Source organism: Ochlerotatus camptorhynchus, unplaced genomic scaffold (assembly GCF_037179485.1).
Source record: "Ochlerotatus camptorhynchus isolate MF236.1 unplaced genomic scaffold, CSIRO-AGI_Acam_v1.1 ptg000503l, whole genome shotgun sequence".
NCBI classification, from domain to species: Eukaryota; Metazoa; Arthropoda; class Insecta; order Diptera; family Culicidae; genus Ochlerotatus; species Ochlerotatus camptorhynchus.
In genome coordinates, this window is record NW_027040988.1 from 7,673,528 (window position 1) to 7,679,527 (window position 6,000).

Here is a 6,000-nt window from a genome sequence, read left to right on the forward strand (position 1 = left end):
GGACGATCATTCAGTTGATTCATTGCGAAAATTGCACTTATTCTGATCAATCATGGAGTAGCAACCATAACTGATAACTGCAGTAAGTCTAAGCTAAGTCTATTTATTTTTACCATCAATTTTATTAAAAGTGATTATTACTGTATCAAAACGATGTAAATCTGACTGACGGCAATAAATATATAGTTAAATAAAAGATAAGATGTAGTTTAAGTTTACATGAGTTTACGCAGCTTTAGAAAACAAACATAAATATATCATACCAAATAAGATTGTCAGGTTACTGCCTAAGAGCACCTAGGAGCACCTAGGTTATAAAAATGATTTGAAGTTGGAACAAACAAATAGTTTGATGAATCATTAACAATCTTTGACGATCTGAGTTGTACAATTCTATACGGTTGGCCGATCTTAATATATAAAATCAATTTACTTCATTTGTTTGCGTCTATCATTATCTTCAAATAAAGCATGGTGTGAAGGTTACAGCTCAGCCTTCGTACATCTCAATTTCGTAGAAACCTAAACGTGCACTGAGGAAGAACGCAACAAAATATAAATAGGTGTGTTGAATTCTCCGCAATTGGCTCAGCCCGGTAGTCCACGCATCAGTCAACCTCTCTCACTCAGCACCCCCTACTGCACACACAGTTCACATGGCCCACCCCAAAATATATGTTCTGATCTGAACACGTTACATCTGTAGGGCAAAACAAAAGCACTCTATGCTCAACATATAGACTCTCAGGGGCTCGGGCATCAGACATCACGCGACGATCGTTTTCTGATTGCGATGCGAGTCCTCTCCCCCTATCTGTTGTACTATATCCCATACAAAATCCAATCCGATATTATTATGTATTGTGAGTAGTGTGCGAAGAGTGTGATGGAAATGTGCGTCTCGTCGACTTGTGTGGTCCTATCAGGGGCACGATGGGTGGTCGTTCCTGGGTGCTCTCTTCAATGTGTGTGGTCCTCCTTTTTGCTCGTTGTTGGTTGGCACGCTCGCTCGCTTGCTCTCTCTCACCATCCATCTCGCCGGTTGCTCACACTTTGCGGTTGTTGTTGGTGGGGTAATTGTTGCTGCTGTTGCTGTTGGTGATCACTCTGTCTGGTTGGACGGTTGAGACCGGCTGGACTGGACATGGCCTTCTGTGGCTGTGATTGTCTACTAAACTGTTTCGATCCATTTGCTTACACTGCGCCGCTAACTTATTCAGAACTTTAAATACCATTTTGGCATAGTCGGGCCACTGTACGTCATAATGGGGTATCACATTCAAATCATCGAAATTCTGTAACTGCATCAACTCATGTAAACTAACGTACGGATATTAGTGGTAAACACATCTACAGGGAAGTTGAGAAATTTATAAAACTAAAAGATCCTCGCATGAACGTCATCCTAGGTCTGCTTTATGATCGGTACATATATGGGTCATTCCAGCTCAAGTGAACACATTAGAGTCTTAGACCCTTGAGGCACATATTAATTTGTATTTTATGCATTATTTAGGCCCAACTCGTTGAAAATTCAGACAAATTTCCAAAACTTACATTGAAAATGAAATTGTTGTGCAAGATTCCTCGAAGAGTGTTCTCAAAATGCAGGGAATGTAGGTAATTCTTTGCATTAAGTTTCTTGAAATTTGTTCAGATTTTGAAACCATATTTAAAAATCTTTATTGATCGAGTCACGCTAATGGAGCTTCATTTTTCTTTGCCTGCTTATTCTTTCATGGACGAAGAGTTTATTATGGATCTTATTTATAACCTATAAAGGTGCCATACTAAAATTGCGTTTAATTTTATGTCACAAGGACTTAAGGTTTCTTCATAATATCATCTAACATTTATATTCTGAAATAAAAAATTATTCACGTCGGAGTTACGTGAAAATAGGTAGCTTTCATCCATCCTTTCTTCACGTAAGAACTACGTGATTATGTAGTAGATTTATCCATTCTTAATTGAGCGAAGCGTACCATATTTTTACGTAAAAGTTACGTGATTTGATTGATGGTTTTGACGGTATTTTCATGTGGTAATTATTTCAAAGCCCGCTCTCAAATGCTGTCAAAAGTTTAATTATTTTAAATTAAAATTATTTTCGAATTCTGAGCTCAAAATGCTCTAAAAAATTAATTTGTTTGTTTCAAATACACAAACCAATGGTGATAATATAAACGGCATGCATTTATTTCAAACTACATGATTTTACATGATAATTCTCACAGGGAAATGCGCCAAATCGGTTGCAGTTGTCCTGCAAATAATTATGTTAATTTTTGTATTTGTAAATCGGTTTTCAAATCTTGATTTAATTGTTTTCAATGAAAACAACCGAACACAAAAAAACTTTCACCAAAGCTGCATCACCGCCAAATTGAATCGCACTATTTTTTCATACTTGCAATTCATTGCATCTAACGGCGCCGATGGTGTAGTGGTAAGCGTGATTACCTCTCACCTCAGCAGGCCTGGGTTCAATCCCAGTCGGCGCCGCCGGGATGTTCTGAGGCATAACATCTCTGATCACGCCTTCCTTCGGATGGGAAGTAAAGCCGTTGGTCCCCGGTTCATGAGTTGATGGGTCGATAGGTAGGGTCCAGGTGTGGGAGCTGCCTTCCTGGCACGTCGGTAGCATTGGTGCTCAGCACGGAAAACAAGATCGGCGGAAAAAACAAACCAAGAAAAAAAAAAAAAATTCATTGCATCTAATATCGTCGGGCATGAAAATGTCGTAACTTTTATCTGAATTTCTATTAACCTCAATGTGAACTCACGTTGATTGTATGTTAATCACGTAGCAATGATGGAAGCTGAATGTTCCAGGGCCTACGCAATTTGTTTCATGTAACATGGACGTGCTGAATTTTAAGAGTGTAGTGCTAAATTTGAGCAGCTCATCAACAGCAGCCGTCGACCTAAAGATCAGCAACCAACAATGGAAATAGTACACCCCAGATGGCATGGGTACGAAACTATATAATATCACACAACAATTATCAGCACAATTAATTGACATTAATGAGTGTATTTATTTTGATTATCGTCATCTGGCAAACATTGATTCCAAATATTATAATATCAAACATTATTTCGTAGAAGATTATGTTTTATAACAAGACTCGAACAAAACGATCTGATATTTGGTGACTACAATCAGTCTGGGCTCTCATGGAACGTTCCTGCAAACGATCTTCCTAGCATTGATGTTCTTCGCTCGAACATGCCCGCATCATGCTGTGCTCTCCTTGATGGTTTCAACCTGCATGGCTTAACGCAAATCAACTCGATACTGAATAGCATTTATCGGCTGCTTGATCTCGTTCTGGCGAACGAAGCTGCAGGACTGGAATGTTCTATCCTAGAAGCCCCAGAGCCTTTGATTGGCATCGACACCAATCATCCTGCGTTGGAAGCTTCCATCAACCTATCTGTTCCTGTTCGCTACGATAACCCCCCTGTTGATGTACATGAGCTCGACTTTCGTAGAGCAGATTTCGTCGCGCTGAGTCACTCGCATGCCCAGGCAGATTGGCAGTTCCTTGACACGTGTTCATCTATTGATGAAGCCGTCAACTACTTCGCTGAGGTCGTTGGCCGGGCAATAACTGATTCTGTCCCATTGAGGAGACCCTCTCCCAAACCCGTATGGTCCAATGCTCGACTACGAAATTTGAAGCGTCTGAGATCGAAGGCCCTCCGTAAATACTGTCGTACTCGTAACCAATTCACCAAACGATTATTTTCAACAGCGAGCAACGAATATCGCACATATAACAAGGCGTATGCAGACTAATTTACGGCTTAATCCATAGCAGTTCTGGTCATTCGTGAATACCAAACGAAACGAGGAGGGGCTACCAGTCGAAATTCACCTGGGTGATAGAATCGCCAGCAATTCCCTTGAGAAATGCAATCTTCTGGCAGAACATTTCAAAAGCATTTTCAATAACACTACGGCTTCGTTGTCCCAAGTTGCTGAAGCGGTGAGGGACACTCCCAGTGATGCTTTCAATTTTTCGATTACCTTGGTTACAGTAGACCTCGTCGAATCCGCCATCAAGAAGCTGAAAATTTTTAATGCTGCTGGCCCTGACGGGATCCCCTCAAGCATCCTGAAGCGATGCTGTTCAGAGCTTACAACACCGCTTTCGAAGCTGTTCAATATTTCATTACAGCAGGGGAGTTCCCTACGCGTTGGAAATCGTCATTCATGTTCCCGATCTACAAGAAAGGAGACAAGAGAAACGTCGAAAATTACCGAGGGATCACATCACTCAGTGCCTGCTCTAAAGTTTTCGAAATCATCATCAACGACGCATTATTCTCTAGCTGCAGAAATTACATTTCTCCTGACCAACACGGTTTTTATCCCAAGAGATCAGTTTCAACAAATCTAGCTCCGTTCATTTCTTTATGTCTTCGGAGTATGGAAGCTGGAGCGCAGGCGGACGTTGTATATACAGATCTCAAGGCTGCATTCGACCGGGTTGACCACTCCATACTACTAGCTAAACTTGAAAAACTCGGTGCATCCTCGGGTTTAACTCGTTGGTTCAAGTCCTATCTGACCAATCGGGAACTTTGTGTTAGAATCGGATCAGAGCAATCGGACTATTTTACAAACAGCTCTGGTGTTCCTCAAGGTAGCAACTTGGGACCATTGCTATTCTCGATTTTTGTGAATGAGGCCGAACTGATCCTCCCAACTGGTTGCCGATCGTTCTACGCGGATGATGTGAAGATCTATGTGATTGTTCGTAGCTTCGCCGATTGCTTACGGCTTCAGCACCTAATCGATACTTTCGAAGAGTGGTGCTCAAGAAACTATCTCACGTTGAATGTACAAAAACGTAATATTATCTCATTTCATCGCAAGCTGAAACCAGTGGCATTCAACTATACGATAAATCACCAACTTCTGCAACGTGTGGACAATGTTCGTGACCTAGGAATCACGCTGGACGGCGCCTTAACATTCAAGCTTCATTACTCGGGCATCGTTGCGAAAACTAACAAGCAACTCGGGTTCATTTTCAAGATCGCTGACGAGTTTCGCGATCCTGCCTGTCTAAAAGCTCTATACTGCTCACTAGTGCGATCGATCTTGGAATTCAGCTCGGTAGTATGGTGCCCGTATCAAGCAGTTTGGATAGCGAGGATTGAATCTGTTCAAAGGAAATTTGTTCGGTATGCCTTTCGTCACCTTCCTTGGAATGACCCTGTGAACCTTCCGCCGTACGAAGATCGTTGTCAACTCCTGGGTTTTGAAACACTAGAACATAGGCGGACGATTAGTCAGGCCGTGTTCGCAGCGAAAGTACTTATTGGTGATATCGACTCTCCAGGAATCTTGGCTGAATTCGAAATCTACGCACTCGACCGAGTTCTTCGGCCGAGGAGTTTCCTGCATCTTGGACCTCGTGCTGCGAACTGCAGCTTGCATGACCCAATACGGTTCATGTCTGGGCGTTTCAACGAGTTTTACGAGTTTTTCGACTTCAACTGTGCAGCGGAAACCTTTCGTCACCATATTCAACGCAGACTTCTGAGTTCGGTGAGTAGCTGTCCATTTAATGTACACGTGAAGGATTGTGCTACCTGTTTATTTTTTGTTTCCGGTTCAACTGCATGACGAGGACTTTTACCTGATTCACGGACAACTCTATGCCATAGGAGGATAACTTTTTTATGTTATAGACTTGATTAATGTTCGTTGTAATTGTATTGTATTGTTGTGATTCATGTATTTCGAAAAGATATGGGGTTTTTACGCCTTTTCTAGGTGATTTTCCAGGTTTCAGTTAGACACGTTAAGTCCGATGAAGAAAAACAAAATAAATAAATAAATAATCTTTTCATAACGTTTTGAATTAAACCAAAAAAATGTAACGAACTGGCAACAGAAATCGATATCTTTACATCGCTAACGATTGGTATCGATATTTTGAAAAATATCTTTATAAATTATTCACGATTAGACTAATAAAT